The following is a 17,530-nucleotide window of genomic DNA, read 5'->3' as shown; positions in this document are numbered from 1 at the left end:
TCCGCTTGCGACCCGGCCTAGGAGCTTGGCCGGGGGCCTTGTGGGTCAACCACACCGCCTCTGCCCTGCCTCCCCGCGGGCTCGCGCGGGGGGCGCGCGTCGAGGCGGGGCGGGAGGCCGGGTCGTCGAAGGCTCAGCTAGGACCGCGCCTGGAGGCGAGTGGCAGAGCGGGGGGCTGCAGAGAACACGGTCAGCAGGAGGGCTCGCGCGGGTGCGCCCTGCCGTGGACAGCCGCCGGTGTGGGAAGGTTGGCCTGGGGGCTCCTCTCTTCGCTGTTCTACCCCTTCGGACTCCCACACGGGCTTGGGGACGCCCGGAAGGGACGATACTGGAGCCGAGGCTGAATGCTGGAATTGGGAGGGGGAGCGGAGGAAGAAGGCTGCCGCGCACAGTGGGCCGCTACATTTCAGAATCCCGGTGTGACCGCCCCGCACCCCGCGCCCTGACAGGTCCAACCCCTTTCCAGCCAAAACCCCTCCTCTAGGTCCGGCCCGCGGCCGCTGAAGAGACGAGGAGGACTGGAGAACGTAAGAGTCACCTCCCCGATTCGTCATCTATCGGATGCCCAAGGTTTAAGCTTCGGCTTTTGGGGGGTTTGTGGACTTTCACAGCGGCCCTTACACATCCCTTCTGAGCATCAGGACAGCTCTGGGGAGTGCGCAGAGGAACTTTGGTCAATCCCGGCCCCCAGTGGGTGGTCGGAGTGCTTATTGCTCCCTTAAGTGTAGGGTGTAGCTAGCTGTTCACACCGAGGCCGAGGGACAGGTTAAGGGACTTTGACTTGAGGTCGAGGGGCCGTGAGGGGCAAGAAGAATTAGGGCCTCTGGACCTCTAGATAGGGCTCCTTGCCACTGCCCTATGCTGAACATAGCTCAGGGGCTCAGAGGGGTCTTCCTGGGGTCATCCTTAATCTTCCAGGTTCTTGGGTTTGGGAGCAAGCATGTATCGGGTCCCTGAGCAGGCCTGATTCCCACCAACCCTTCTCTTTCTTCATCTGCCTGGCACTGAAGTTGGACTCCCCCACGGAAGAAGGCAGAGAAGTGTCTACATCTCCTAGAGGTGATACACTACTGCAGATAAATGATTTTTCTCAGATCAAGTAGGACAATACCAGTTCCCTGAAAGAAAGTGGCCTGGTTGAGCAGGTGGGAGAGAGGTGGATGGACTGAGGACCGGGATTTCTTAGCAGTGTTGCTTTTCCTTGGACTTGGGAGCCTTTTGTTTCTTCCTCTCAATTATGAATAATCACTCCTGAGTAGGGGAGTTACTGGGAGCCACCATTTGCCGAATGCTTGGATTCTGTGACTTTTGCAGGAGATGAATCAAAGCAAAGGAGTAACGCTCATTTTTGTGTAAAGTGATTGTTCCCCCAAATAGAGCCAGATGCCGGCAGGGCCACCCAGAGTTCTTACCTGGAACCTGCAGATACAAGTGGGAGCCACCCACTTAACTGGACTCAGCGTTAACAGGATTCACGTGCACCCCCTTCTCAGGAACACCAGCCAGGCACCATGGCCTGGAGGAGAAGCTGGGGAAGAGCCAAGGATTCGCCAAGGCGGGTCCGACTAAGGTACTTTGGCAAATAGCGCAACCTGCTCTAAAAGTCTAGATCCTCTGCCTGGGTTCCCAGCCCTGTGACTGGGCAGGGAACTACCTGTTGAGTGTTGGTAATTTGTGCTCACAGTTCTGCCCACTGCAGTTCTAAAGCAGATAAAATGCAGGGCCCAGAAATTCCTAGCGCACAGCATCAGATCAATCCTCCCTGCCCTGTCCAGTTCCTTCCCCTGACCTGACACCTCCCTGTACACTGTTATCTCTTCGAAGCTTTGTGTTTATTCTGCGTTTCGCTTAGCACAGGGGTTATGAGTCAGAGCACCTGGGTTAAAACCTGCCTCATCAATTCCTAACCAGGTGATCTCAGGTATACTTAACCTTTCTGCACCTCAGTTTCCTCATCCAGAAAAAGGACGATGCTGTCTACCTTGTTAAATATGTAAGGCCATTAGATCGTTCAACAAATGTGTACTGAGTACCTACTAGGCGTTCATTATACTAGGCTCCATTCCAGGTTCTCAGGGTGCATCTGTGAACACAGTTGGCTGAGGGGATGGCTGAGAGGGGGCAGGGCGGGCAGTTAGCAAAATCAATAACATGATCTGCTATGTTTGATCCATGCTGCAGAGGAAAAAGAAAGTGGAGCAGCATCAGGGAACAGGGGTGCTGGGGATGAGCTGGTGACAGTCACAGTATTAAAGAAGAGGTCAGGACAGGTTCCACTGTGATTGTGACATCTGAGATGAGGGAGTTGATCAAGCCCAAGCCTAGGTGAGGTCAGGGTCCCAGGTAGAAGCCACCATGAGAGCAAAGGCCCTAAAGTTGTGGAAGCACAGTGAGGCAGCCAGTGAGCAAGTACAGTAGGGTGTGAGCTCAGGGTGGAGGTGGGGAGGCAACTGGAGGCCATGGGAAGGAGTTTTCCTTGACACGAGATGGGATTGGGACAGATACCACTAGTGAAGCAACAGAAAGAGAACCCTGAATGTCAATGCTGCTCAAGGACCATCGAGCCATCTCACACTTAATGTGTACATTTCATTTGGTTTATATTATGTTGCTGATTGTGTCTATTTTTATGAAAGGCTTGCTGTGTGCCACCATTTGTTTCAACCTTGGGGAGACCATAGTGGACAGAAGATCCTGGCTTTTAGAAGCTGGAAGGGGAATCAGATGGTAGATGGCATGAAAAAAATAAAGCAGGCTAAGAAGGATCCTGCTGGGGCGGTCAGGTAGGTCCTTCATGAGAAGGTAACATTTGAGGAGAGAGCAGGTGGAGGGCAAACTGAACAGAGGTGTGCGGAAAGAACATTCCAGCAGAGGGAACAGCATGTGCAAAGGCCATAAAGCAGGAGGCTTGTCCCCCGCCCCCTGGAGAAATGGGAGGCTGGAATGGAGTGACTCTGGATTTTACACTTAGAGGGTTTCAAGTGAGGGCATGGCCTGATGGGACTTTGATTTTACGTGATCACTGTGCAGCACAGATTGGAGCTGGATGGAGGAGGCAGAGGCCATGTTGGAAGCAGCCACAGAAATGCAGGCAGGACATGGTCCATTCCAGAGTCAGCTGGTGAACAGTGGTGATTTCCCCCATGGTGTGCTGCTGGGTGTCAAAGGAGTGAGAAACGGCTGTAGTTTTGGCCCCAGTTGGGTGATTGGAGGGTCTGCCTAGGAGACTGCAAAGCAGGTTTCTGGGAAGGGGTTAGGAGACAAAGATGCGTTTTGGACTTGCTGCGTCTGAAGTGCTCAAAAGACAAATCGTTATGACTGTCCAGGGAGAAAGCCAAGGCTGGAGGTGGAAATCTGTTGTCCTAGCACGGAGCAGGAATTGAGACCCTGGGATGGACAAGTACAGGTTGAGAAGCTGCCTTGGAGAGGGTGGATCTGCCACACCAGCTTTGGAGACTAGGAAGAGAGGAGGGAGATCCAGAGGGGGAGGGGAAGAAGAAAGGGGGAAGGGGGGAAAGGGGAAGGAGAAGGAGGAGCCACCATGAGCGGGAGAGAAATCTGGGCAGTGCCGAGCCTTGGGATCCCAGGCAGGCAAATGTGTTTCAAGAAAGAGGGATATTCCGTGAAGATAAGTGCTGCTGGAAGAACAAATTAGATGAGGAAAAACACCGATAAGAATACTGACCCTAGTATTTGGTATAGAGGGCCCCTGAGCAGAGCAGAGGTGGTAGAGCTGCTGGGCTGGAATAGTTTGGAGAGAGAAAGGAGGTGAGGGAGTGGAGACAATTGGGCAAGAAAAAGTGGCAGTGGCCAAGGGAGCATGGGTCCCAACTTAAGGATGGGAGAATTACAGTGTGTGGCTTAAAAGAAGGAGGGGCTGGGCAGGAGCTAAGGGCAGCAGTGAAGGGAGAGGAGAAGGCAAAGTGACCTCTGGGCCCTGAGGCTGACAGGGAGCAGGTGAGTGGAAGTCCATGGTGGACTTCTGAATACTCAGACACTTTGGCAAAATAAGAAACAGGGTGTGATGATGTATTTTATGCATCAACTTGGCAAGGTCAGTGTGCCCAGGTATTTGATAAACACTAGTCTAGATTTGCTGTGAAGATATTTTTTTAGATGAGATTAACATTTAAATCAGTAGACTTTGGGGCATCCCTTGTGGCTCAGTGGTTAAGAATCTGCCTGCCAATGCAGGGGACGTGGGTTTGAGCCCTGGCCTGGGAAGATCCCACGTGCCACAGAGCAGCTAAGCTCGCACGCCACAACTACTGAGCCTGAGCTCTAGAACCCATGAGCCACAACTACTGAGCCCGCGTGCCACAACTGCTGAAGCCCACGTGTCTAGAGCCCGTGCTCTGCAACAAGAGAAGCCACTGCGATGAGAAGCCCGTGCACCGTAACGAAGAGTAGCCCCCACTCGCCGCAACTAGAGAAAGCCCATGTGCAGCAACGAAGACCCAATGCAGCCAAAAATAAATAAATTTATAAATAAATAAATTTTAAAATAAATAAATTTTAAAATAAATAAATTAGTAGACTTTTAAGTAAAGCAGATTATCCTCCATAATGTTGGTGGGCCTCAACCAATCAGTCTTTAAGGGTAAAGACAGGTTTACACACACACACACATATCCTATTGGTCTTGTTTTCCTGGAGAACCCTGACTGATCCACGGGGCCCTTGGCTAACAGTGAGGAGCCTGAGATGGTAGAGGTGTGAGAGCAGGAAGGAGAAGACATGACACGCTCACCTGGCAGAGTGGAAAGTGAATGGGCTGTAGGAAAGGAAACCATAAATTATGCCAAACGTGGAAAGTCAACTGTGCACCATGAAGTACCATGTGTAACTTTCCTAAACCCTAGTATCTACATACGGAAGGGCAGCAATTACATCCTCCCCCGGAGAGGAGGTCATCATTCCACAGAATATGCTTGTGGACAGATGACAAATACAGGTGTATAAGATGTGCCACCTCGCCGTCTGGTTCCTGGACCAACCACATCTGCCTTACCTGGGAGCTCATTAGAAATAGAACCCTCAGGCCCCAAACACAGCCTGCATGGTTAGCCAGATACAGGGGGACTCTCTAGCTCTTTGAAGTTTTGGGTTTTTTTGCCACGCCTCATAGCATGTGGGATCTTAGTTCCCCGACCAGGAATCAAACCTACGCCCCCTGCAGTGGAAGCGGGGAGTCTTAACTACTGGACCGCCAGGGACGTCCAAGCTCTTTGCAGTTTGAGAAGCTCTGTTGTAAAGGGGTCAGCATGGTTCTGGGCATAGTAGATGCTCAATAAACTGTAGCTTAGACTAGCAGTTCTAAGAGTAATAGTGCTGAATATTACTGTGACTTATTCACAGGCTTCCAGGAAGCAAGGACAGCAGGGCTCTGACCTGGTCCCCCATATCTAGCAGAGGCTATGGCTGGTAAAAAGGGCTCAGTGAGAATCCGTTGAGTGAAGGAATTTGGCTTAATTAATTTTCTCGCAATACAGGCCTCCCAGCTGTCATATGAAGGCTGCTCATCTATTTTCATATTTTGTTTTGTTCCTCTTGCTGAAGTCAAAAAGACTTTGAGAACTACACAAAGGCCAACATAACCAACTACTTAAGGACTCCAATGAAAGCACCTAAAATGACCCACTTGTTCCCTGGAAAAAGGTACCATCCCTTTCCTCGAAGTCACATGTGGATGCTGTGGTCAAAGAAACAAAGCCAAAACACCAAACATCAGTTTGGGGGGCTGTTCATGAGCCTTGGGGTGTTAATACTGACTCATCCAGACCACCAGAGACTAGCCTGTAGCTTGGCAAATTCGGTTAACTGAAACAACCAGATTTATTGTACTGGTGCCTTGCGGGAGGGAGCACAGAGGACGCTGGAGTGAGGCTTGATAAAGGAAGAAGGAAAGTGTCTTTTTGAGGTCTGTTTGCAGCTGAAGGTTGGAGGAGGAGGAGGACGGTGCCAGGGAAGTGGGGTCACTTCTGCTTTGCACGCTATTTAGAGGTGGGCTCAGGAGGGGTGGGGTTAACTGAGGGTCAGGGGTTGTCAGGAGGTGAGGGTAACTTAGCCGTGGAGTCAGAGATGAGTGTAGCAGGCAGATCTGGGGTGTCAGTGGTAAGAAAATAAGAGTCACTCCAAGACGGGTGCATTGTGGCATTTCACAGCTGCTACAAAACCTTAGGGAAGGCACATTTCCTGTGGACACACAGCTGCTTTACTGTGTGTCTTCTTTCCTGCCTGTTCTTTTCTCTCTCCTCACTGATTTTCACGGTTTTGCCCCTGGACAGGCTTTGACTCTTCTAGGAGGGAAACAACCCTGGCCATTCAAGTTACTTAGATTCTAGGAGGCAGTGGGTAAGTTTCTCCACTCATGATAGGATGGTACAATACCTGGCTCACATGGATCAAACAAAATTTTTTACATAAGTACCCCAGCACAGAGCCAGAGATACTTAACAGGTACTTATGCATAATAGTCCCCTTTTCCTCCTCAGTTAGCTGCACATGAACTTTTAAACTTTTTAGTGTTCAACACCTCCTATTACAGTGTATCTCAGTTTGCTTTTCTGCTATTGAACACCTGGATGGCAACACATATTTTTGCTCTAGATACAAAGAATTCTGAATTACTCCTTGTTCCTCAAACACTCCAAGTACTTACACTGAATCTTTTAAACTTAGCATGATCTATTTCAGGAATTTCTTGACCCTAACTACTGGCTCTCCCAATTTTGCCAGTCTCCCTTCAGCCCCATTCCCTCAAGCTCAGTTTACTTCATGTGCAGATAGGGATGGCAGTGAGAATCCTGGAATGGGTAGAAATGTGTCCTGCAGCATGGTATATCTAAGTCCTAATTGCTTGTTACTGTGAAATTAACCTTATTTGGAAATAAGGTCTTTGCAGTTGTGAACAAGTTAAAACAAGGTCATACTGAATTAGAGTGAGCCCAAAATCTGATGATGGGTGTCCTTATAAGTAGGCCATGTGAAGATAGACACACAGGATGAGGGCCATGTGACAACAAAGCCAGAGATGGGAGTGGTAGGTCTACAAGACCAGGAACACCATGGATTGCTCATAATCACCAGCAGCTAGGAGAAGGCAAGGAAGGATTCTTCCATAGAGCATGGTCTTACTGATGCCTCGTTTTCACATTCTAGCCTCTAGAACTATGAGAGAATAAATTCCTGTTGTTTCAGGTTAACCCATTTGTGCAATTTGTTATGGCAGCCCTAAGAAACTAACACAGATCTGGATACACCCACCCACACCCACCCACATTAGGAAACTTGTTGCAGTCTTACTTCTCTGCTTATTTTATTATTATTTCCAGTTTCTTGTTCCTAGTCTCTTACAGATAAATTTGAGACCATTCAATGAAACATGAAAGTTGTCACCTTCAGCTTTTCCCTGCCTGTTATCTCCCAGATCTAACTGGTTAAAATAGACAAAGTCCCCCATCCATCTTCTCTTTGGCATTCTGGTTGTCTTTGTTGAAGTCATCTCCCTGGAATATTGAGATAATTGCCAACAGATCTGCTGTCCTAATCTCTCTCTTCTTTGAGTTAATTTAATTTAGCATTTACTGGGTATCCACTCAGAGCAGCCCAGCTCAAGGGTGAGAAAGTGGGGCTTATTCTGGAAGACGGGAAAATCTCACTGGTACAACATGAAGATGAGCTAAGTGAACGAATGGCCGTGATGCAAAACACTTGCTATTTGGAGGGAGCTGTGTGACAAACCTGCAGATGAGGTAAGAGGTCCTCATACACCAGGCTAAAGAACTTGGATTTCACTCCGTATGCTTTTTTGCCTGCAGCCCAGAGAAAGACGCACAAATCATGATTCACTCTGATAATTTCTGCTTTACTCTATTCTGCAGGAAAAAGGCTGGGCTGTTGTTGGCAGATTCTCTCCTCAGCCCAACTGTAATCAGGTTTCCCTGATCATTTTTCAACTAGACCTGACTTTTGGGCTTCCATTCTTGTTCTGCATTGTCCAGTTTTAGCAAGAATCCTGCTAAGTCAGTTTAACCAGAAGTCCCCACCCTAGAGATTTCTGATTACCCTTGACATCCTGATCAGGTTCCTCATCCCCCCCACCATCCCTCAGGTGATATCAGAGCACCCTGGCCTACCTTCAGCAAGAATCCCCTCAGGTGAGGTCACTTTAGCCTGAATGCCCCTTTACCCCTAATGTTTCCCCTTAGTAATATTCTATCCACTGACTCTCCCACCCTGCTCCTTGGCTGTGAATTCCCACTTTTCCTCGTTGTATTTGGAGTTGAGCCCAATCACTCTCCCCCATTGCAAAGCCCTGTTTTCAGTGGTCCCTACACCTATCCCAATAGTCCCCTGAATAAAGATTGCCTTGAGGCAGGAGATAGATGGGCTCCAGGCTAGACATTTACAACCGGCCTCCTGTTCACACTTCCTGGGGTGAGAAGAAGATGGGCTCCAGGCCAGACATTCATTACCAGCCCCCTGTTTACATTTCCTGGAGCAAGAGACAAACGGGCTCCAGGACTACATATTTATGACCGGACTCCTGTCTATATTTCAAGATCTGCACCTCGATATAAAAACCAGCAAGAGAAATAGGGTAAATTACTGGACATTTGACATTTTTATGGCAGGGACAGGGAGGGGCTAAACCTTGTTAAAAGATCAAGAGGTCATACATTTCTCCATCCTTGGGGCAAGGGAAACATTGCACATGCGCAGAAAGGCTCCTTGCGGGTCAAAAAGGAGGGGGCACCACCCCATAATATGTGATGCTAAGGCCATCCCATAGGCCTCTGGGCTGTAATCCATCTTGGAAAAAAGTTGTGCACGCATGTTGGGGAGGGTCCTAAGGCAGGTCAGGTGTGGAAAAAGAAACCAGATAATTGGTCAAAGGTAAACAAAGACCCGGAAGAACTGCCCTATATAAATGACCTAACCGCCTCTTTACTGCACTCCTCCTCATTAGGCAGCATGCCCACACCCTTTCTCTCGGGGTGTGCATCTCTGCCTTGCTTCTGTCTTAACTAAACACACTTTCTCTGTTTGCTCTCCCACTTGTTGTTGTGCTATGTCTCTAATAATAAACTTTGTACCTGTTTTTACAGTTTTTGCCTCCGTGAGAAATGCATTTTTCACTGGAGGCAAGAGCCAGGGGGTGTGGTAGCTAGGATTCCTGGTTTTCATCCAAGCTACCCAGGTTCAATTTTTGGGCAGGGAATTAAGATCTCGCTTCACGCCACCAGTCACCGCTGCCTCCCCAAGATCAGCCTTATTGTGCTTTAACTAGTGTCGTGAATAATTTTTCTGTAACACTATCATAAGCTGTTATGGGTCTTTTAACAAAATGGAGTGTTGATGAACGGTTCTCATTAGGCTAAGGGGATCTTGACAGGTACTAGAGTTCAGTTAGTATTTTGGGGAAACCCAGGAGAGAGATGTGTGGGCTGCTGGCTTACTGACTTGACAAGAAAGTAGACAGTTAATAGTGAGTACAGGAGTTGAAGGCTGGAAAGTCGGCTGCCCCATAACTGTGATTGAATCCAGTTGCTGAAGGGGGTTCTTGTATGTCTCAGTCACCATTAGGTTGTGGAAAGACATTGCCAGGTAAGAATTCTCTCCCAGATCTGTGGAATGTCTGGGAACCAAAACCTCTTGGTTTGTAATAGCTTGCTGAGAAAAGGCATCCTAAAGCCTGTGTTGTGGACTTTGGAAATGAGAAAGGTCTGGCCCCTAAACCTCATCCTGAATGGTAAGAGCCAGAATTCTGAACTGTAAGGTGGGCCCTGGGTCTGGCTCATGCTGGTAGCCTTCCTAGGGACTCCCCAGCTCTGCCACGAGGAAGGCTAATGGGACTTAACAAATGAGATAGATGTACCATCTAAAACCAACTTGATGTGAACGTAGCTATCTTCCCTGTGGCTTGGATGATGTAGATTTCCCACTTTAAGAATAGATCATGTAAATGTTACTTTGTGTTCCTATTTTCTTTCTTTACATTATCTCTTCTAGTTGAAAGGTTATCATCTACTTCTATCCTTAGCCTCACTTCCAAAAACATCTGCCTTTACCCCTGACACAACTACTTGGTATAATTTCTTTAAAAAGGTTGTTTGTTTGTTTTTGTAAGAAAATTTCCGTGGTTTTATTGTATCATGAGGCACTGAAACATCGGAACAAATCAGTACATCTGGGCAGTGAGGCAGAAGCTTTCTCCTTCACTTCTTTGGGTTACTAAAACAACTTGTCAGTAGATTAAAAAAAAAAAAAGACAACCTTTTGCATTAACTTGTGTTTCCAAGTCATGCGCTGGTACAGCACAAACTTCTCCTGTCAGATGCAACTAGTCTAGCGTCCAAACATCATGCACAATACCTCAGTAGCAGCGGCGTCCTGCGCTCACTCCCACCGTGGCCCTGCCCATTTGTGTATGATATTCGGAGCATCTGGAGCATCTGGAGAAGTGTGAATAGTATCGGGAAGAGGAGGGAGGAGGAAACAGCATGAGTGCCTGGCTGGGAGAGCGTTAGCCCAAGTTGTGCAGGGCAAGCCTGAACCTGTCATTGGTGCAAACCCAAACACCAGTTGATGTTCTTTTAATAGGAACAACGGACGGAACCCCGTGGTAGGGGCTTCACTTGCGTTGAGCTGGGCTACAACCGTGCTGATGATGCAGCTATCTGGCATGGGCTGATGGTGCTGAGCCGTGACGCTGTGCTGGATTTTGTGGAGTGGAAGCTAGACAATTTCTCCACGATGGCAGCTTTCCCCTGAAACTGCTGTCCTTTCCAGGCAAGGCATGGCGCGTCAGTATAAATTGCGCCCAGTTGGGTTCTGTCGTTATCAAATAAGTGGTAGTAACGTTGAATGAAGCTGGATACATTCTGCTCCCAAACTGGCTTGTCTCCCATTCTGGAGCATCGCCGGTCTTGTTGAGACCGAAGGGGCTGCAACGATGGCGACAGCAACCCAGCGCGGTCTGTCTGTTCGTTTGTTTTAAAATTTACTTACTCTAGTAGTACAGAGCTAACACCCTGATAAATCCTCAGAAATTATCCAGTATCAGACTCCTTAACTGAGTTGAAAAAGCCTGGAAAAGTTAACAGCCGCATTTGAGGAATTTCTAGGGACACAGCAAGTACATCTGACCCCTGATTTCCGGGACTCTTTACAGGGACCATTGCCTGGTCTCTCTGTTATTACAGAGCCTTCCTATTGCTGGAAGCCGGACGCTCCAAGCCCTTGGACTTCTCCCTTGCTTTCTCCACTGAACCCTCCCGCCTTGCGTAATTCCTCCTACTCCCACCCCATCTCCAACGGTGGCCCCCGCCCGGGATCCAGGAGTTTCTGGGGGTCAGCCCCGCCAGTGCCATGTTCGTTCTCTGACGCAGGTGGTCGCGCCTTCCAAATGCCCTGAAGCCTAGGGAGGGGTGGGCTGGCCGCAAGGGAGGGTCTAGAACAGTGGCCTCTCTGCCGTCGCTCTTCGGGCTGGGAAGGCGAGGATCGGGGAGGTGTGCATCCTGCCAAGTACATAGGCGCCCGCGCGGGAATTTCTAAGGGTGGGCGCTGTATCTCAAACAGGCTACTCCGGCAGACGGCTGGACCCAGAAGCCGCCCGCCACTGTCGGTAACCACCGGTCACCAACTTTGGTTCCTTGACACCGCGGTAAGAAGGGCTCGCGCTGGCCCTATCACCCTTGGAGGGGTGACATTACGGGGTCTTAGGTAGTTCCTCCCCTCTCCCATAGATGAATGGGAGAGGCCTTGGGGATGAATGTTTACTCCCAAATTGCCACGCAGATATTTGAAATCAGAATTAACCAGAATTTCAGTTCTCCCATTTCTAGGGCGAAAGGTTGTTCAAAGAAATTTAAAAAGCAAATCGTTTTCCTAGGGAATCTTCTGAAAAAAGGAAGCGAACAGTTTTTGCCTCTCGATTGTTCCGATGCGTCGTTGATGACAAATTGAATAAGCGAGAAGAAAAGGCGTGGCACCGCGCTGGCTTTCCTGCACCGCCGCTGTTGCGCACCTGCGGGGATTCCTCACATTCGCAAATGAAAAAGGAAAGCTGGTCTCCCAGAGTTGAGCACCACTGCCGAAGGGCAAATCGCCCCCGGGTCTGAGCTTCCATCTTCTCCTTCGACTACAGCTCCTCACCAGGTTTTACGAATTTGCCTTCCCTCTCCTTACACTTCCACCAACATCTCTGATACCCAGCGCCTTTTGCACTCGTCTTTCCTACTGGGGACTTAAAAAAAAAAAAAAAGATCTGCGAGTTCAGTTTCTTTGGACTGTTGTCCGCCCAGGTCCTGAGGGCTCAGCGAATGCCACTCAGAACGAGAACAGGGAGCCCTTTAAACCTGGAACCTCACAACAAATCCTTTCCCAACAGGTCTTAGACTGGTGTGTTTCACCCAGTGAGTTGTGCATGGTTTAATCAACGTAGTGGTCCAGTATGATTATTTTTTTAATGGAAGAGACTAGTGGAGATTAGATGCCAGAGCACATTGTTCTAGTTTTGGAAATGAGTCCATAGACTCTGGTATGTCTGAAATAGGGCTTTTGTTTTTTCAAGATCTGCGAAAAGTAAGAATGAGGGGAGTATCCACCAGCAAGAAACCACTGGTTACTTAATTACAGTTCCTATCTCCACAAGTTTATGGGTTCTTTGAGAGAACAAAAGGAGACAGTCCCACCTCCCAAATGCTTTTGGTTTGGGGATCAGCACAGGGTGTCTGGGAAGTCCTCAAAAGTAAACTCACAATCTAGGTTTGAAAAGCCATCCAAGCATGTGTTTTTGAAATCTACCTTAAATAACCATAGATAAAGTGGAATTTGCATTTGAAAAGGGATCCAGATATACATTTAAAAGAGGAATCAGAGGAGTCCCGGCTTTATTGGGAACAACAAAGAGAAGCAGGGCCTTGAGTGAGGAAAATGAAAGGAATTTTTTTGTTGTTACTTTAACTTTTAGAACACTTGACAAAATTCTGATTATAGAGGGGGCTGCTTTTTCTTATCAGGCTATGTCAGGTCGGTATTTTCCCTAAGTTTTGCTCCCATTTTATACATACATGCATATTGACATACACATAAATACATGTGTACTAGATACAATGTTAAATATATTTCTTTGGCTTTCAATTTAAAAAAGTGCGAGAGCCAGTAACCATATTATTAGATTATGCGTTCTTAAAGAGTAGCCTTTGAAACTGTGTGTGTAATGAAAATCCTGATTCCTGGCTCCCTCCAAAACCTTCCAAATTGTAAGTACTAGGTGAAAGTCTTTCCAATCTGCATTTTAGCACCACTGGTCTGTCAGTATTTCTCAAAGAGCAGTGGAAGCCCGCCTACATCAAAACTACCTGGGGTATATGTACATATTGTGAAGTAAGTTTAGTTAACACAATTTTAGTTAAATCCATCACCACACAAAATTACAGTTGTGTGTGTGAACTGTTTTTTTAAAATTTATTTATCTTATTTTATTTTTGGCTGCATTGGGTCTTCGTTGCTGCACACGGGGCTTTCTCTAGTTGCAGTGAGAGGGGGCTACTCTTCCTTGACATGCCCGGGCGGCTTCTCTTGTTGCGGAGCACAGACTCTAGGTGCACAGTCTTCAGTAGTTGTGGCTCGCAGGCTCTAGAGCGCAGACTCAGTAGTTGTGGCACGCGGGCTCAGTAGTTGTGGCTCACGGGCTCTAGAGCGCAGGCTCAGTAGTCGTGGCACATGGGCTTAGTTGCTCCGCAGCATGTGGGATCTTCCCGGACCAGGGTTCGAACCCGTGTCGCCTGCATCGGCAGGCGGATTCTCAACCACTGCGCCACCAGGGAAGCCCATGTGTTTGAACTTTTAAGATCTACTTTCTAAGCAACTTTCAAATATACGATACACTGGTTAACAACAGTCACCATGACGTACTTTACTACCCCAGGAAGTAAACTGGAAGTTTGCACCTTTGGACCACCTTCGCCCATTTCGCTTCCCTCACCCCCAACCATTGTTTTTTAATGAGGAACAAAAGGAAAAGTCCCCAGGCAGGGCGGGGCTATAACGCCTGAAGCATCTCTCTCTGCCCAAACTCCAGGGGTGGCTTTAGAGTTTAGTTGGGGCGGGCGCGCCTCCTCTCTCTGCTGGAGAATGGGAAGGCAGAGATGCATCTCGGTACCCCCCGTAGTGGAGTGGGGCGTTTTAAGTTATGAACTTCCTCACAATGTCTGCTCCAATCGGCAACTCTTCTAAAATTAAAGTGGCTTGCTGGCTCAAAGGCTGAAAAACACTTTTATAAAGTGTACTGCTGCGCGCCGCCTCCCAGGGGAGATCTTGGGGCTCCACCCTTTTTGGGTCTCCCTGGCCTGGGGCTGAGGAGTTACCTCCTTGCAGTCAAAATCAAAACTTGTTCAGGGGAGTACAGGACACGAGACCCAGAGCCTGCCGGGAGCACACCCAGAGGACCTGGAAGACAGGAGGGAATACAGTGACAAAGGCGCGATCCATTGTGCGGGGCGGATTCCAGGCTTTCGAAGCACCGCGGAGGTGTTCCGAGGACATCACATTCAAACTGCATCAGTTGGGAACATGCACTTTCGGTGAAATGGTGACCCGTGGAGAGCCACAAGCTCTGGACATTTTAAAACACAAATTGCAAGATCATGCGTTTTCCTCCTCGAGTCGTCATAAATCTATTCCTTGCAACTCCGAGTTCAGCGGGAGTTGAATTTCTCTAACAGTTTCACTTTGCTGTAACCACCAGAGGGCGGAGAAGATGCTTCGGGCGGTTTGCGGGGTTCAAAATCATCCGTTGAGTCCAGCCCGTGGGCTAGAAAATTAGTGGGGGAGTGTTAACACCACGAAACCCGAGCTACCTTAGCGGAGCTAACCCGGCTGGTCGAATATGTGTTGCTGGAAATGCGGAAGCAACTCTCAGGGGAGATGAGCGGCAGACGTCCAGGCGTCCTTGTCCCGCGCATGCCAGGACCGGCTGAGCTCCCCTTCACGCTCAGGCGGGTCCACTTGGGTGCCGCGCACTCCACACACAGGCCCCTACACCAGCTCACTGCAGCGCCTGGACTGGGCTTTTTTTTTTTTTTTTTTTTTGCGGTACGCGGTCCTCTCACTGTTGTGGCCTCTCCCGTTGAGGAGCTCAGGCTCCGGACGCGCAGGCTCAGCGGCCATGGCTCACGGGCCCAGCCGCTCCGCGGCATGTGGGATCTTCCCGGACCAGGGCACGAACCCGCGTCCCCGACATCGGCAAGCGGACTCTCAACCACTGCGCCACCAGGGAAGCCTTCGTCTCTTTCTTTTTCTTTCCCCCTTCTCCTCTCCCATGCTCCTCCCCCTTCTCCCCCTTCCTCCTATTTCTCTTCCTCCTACTTTTTCTCCTCCTCCCCTTCCTCTTCATCCTTCTCCTCTTCTAACTTCTTCGCACTGAATTTGGGATTTAAAAGCCCTTGGAGAGGAGTTCTGAAGGCCAGGATGGTGTCAGTCTTGCTGACTATGTCCAGTTTCATGATTTTTATTTACAGTTGGTTGTAGCAATGTTGTTGGAAGGAAATAAACTCCAAAACTTAAGTACATATTTGTGGTTTTGTATATAATACACACACACCCAAATGGGAATGTTCCCTCATCATATCGTTCTCTATAATTGACTATGCAACTTTCTAGATTTATCTTTATCTATATTCAGATATTTTGGGACCTAGTTTTTATCCAGAATGTCTCTGTTCACAGCCCTGTGGGTTAAGGAGTGAACAAGGTATGCAGGTTTCCTGTATTTTTGCTGGTGTGTGTGTGTGTGTGTTTATCACTGCATGGGAGATTTAAAAAAAATTATTTTACTTAAATTAGATCACAAGATACATATATTTGGCATGAAGATTTCTTCATTTAGCAACATACTATGTGCACTGTGGATATGATATGAAATAATGGTTCCTTATTCATGGGCATTCTGTTCTTTATTCTCTTTGTACAGCAAGCAGTTCTTCCCTGAGCACCCCTGAACATAAATCATGTGAACGTAAGTCAGTATTCCTTCAGGAGAGAAACCTAGGAAGTGGAGTCACTACTTCAGAGGTTACTGCAAATTGTCCTTTCAATGCACACTTCCAGGATAAGGTGTAAGCATACCCACTTGCCTGCGATGTGGTCAATGATAGATTGTGTCAGACTTTTAAAGTTCCTGCTAATCTAACAGAGAAATGGGTTCTTTTTGTTATAATTTGCATTACCTAATCACTGGGGGGACAAATATCTTTTTATATGGATAACCATTTTTATGTTAATGGCATCCAGCATCCAAGATGACCTCTATTCTATCTTCTGCGGCTCACACCCTATGTGGCTCCCTCCCATATCCTACCGGGGTTAGTTTGTGAGACCAACAGCTTAAGGCAGAAGGGATGGTATATCCCTTCCAGGATTAAGTTACAAAAGCTTTCATCTTGGTAGCTCCCTTGCCCACTTGTGCTCTCTCCCTCTGTCTATCTCATCGCTCTCATAGAAGTTGGGAAGCCGACTTTTATATCGTGAGCAGTCCTATGGGAAGGGCATTGTGGCCAGGAATTGAAGCCTCTTGCCAGCAGCTGAGTGCTAGCTTGGAAGTGGATCCTGTAAACCCAGGCAAGCCTCAGAGCCTAGCAACTGTCTGAATTTTTTCTTTTTTAATTTATTTTATTTATTTATTTTTGGCTGCGTTGGGTCTTCGTTGCTGTGAGCGGGCTTTCTCTAGTTGTGGTGAGCGGGGGCTACTCTTCTGTGGGCTTCTCACTGCGGTGGCTTCTCTTATGGAGCACGGGCTCTAGGCACGCGGGCTTCAGTAGTTGTGGCTTGGCGGGCTCAGTAGTTGTGGCTCTCGGGCTCTAGAGCTCAGGTCAGTGGTTGTGGCGCATGGGCTTAGTTGCTCCGCGGCATGTGGGATCTTCCAGGGCTCAAACCTGTGTCCCCTATTGGCAGGCGGATTCTTAACCACTGCACCACCAGGGAAGCCCCTACTGTCTGAGTCTTAAATGCAGCCTCCGGAGAGACCCTGAGCCAGAAACACCCACCAAACCACACCAACAACCCTGACCCACAGACACTGAGACTACAATTGTTTGTTGTTTTAAGCAACTTGTTATACACATGGCAACATAAATAATAAAATGTCTTATTTGCTTCTTTATTTTTAAGAGCACTTTACACATTTTGGATATTAATAATTTATTATATAAAATGAGAATCTTGGGTCTACTCTGGTGGTTCAGTGGTTAAGACTACACGCTCCCAATGCAGGGGGCCTGGGTTCAATCCCTGGTCAGGGAACTCGATCCCACATGTTGCAACTAAAAGATCCTGCATGCCACAACTCAGACCCGGCACAGCCAAATAAATAAATGAATAAATAAATATAGAAAAATAAAATGAGAATCTTTTCACAAATATATAATTCATCATTTATCTTTTAGAAAAAATTTTTTCCGTTATAGGTTATTATAAGGTATTGAGTATAGTTCCCGGTGCTCTGCAGTAGGTCATTGTTGGTTAT

General features: G+C 48.1%; 1 pseudogene across 1 annotated transcript; it reads right to left on the bottom strand.

The window, feature by feature from the left end:
- Positions 1 to 10,528: 10,528 nt before the first annotated feature.
- Positions 10,529 to 10,913, bottom strand: LOC309820820 (nuclear transport factor 2-like; annotated as a pseudogene). Its single transcript has one exon. The product of its transcript is annotated as a nuclear transport factor 2-like (transcript).
- Between the last annotated feature and the right edge of the window lie 6,617 nt (positions 10,914 to 17,530).

This window comes from Grampus griseus (assembly GCF_964374135.1).
Source record: "Grampus griseus genome assembly, chromosome: 3".
Taxonomy (NCBI): Eukaryota; Metazoa; Chordata; class Mammalia; order Artiodactyla; family Delphinidae; genus Grampus; species Grampus griseus.
Note: the sequence above shows the minus strand (reverse complement) of the source record. Positions and strands in the feature narration are given on the sequence as shown.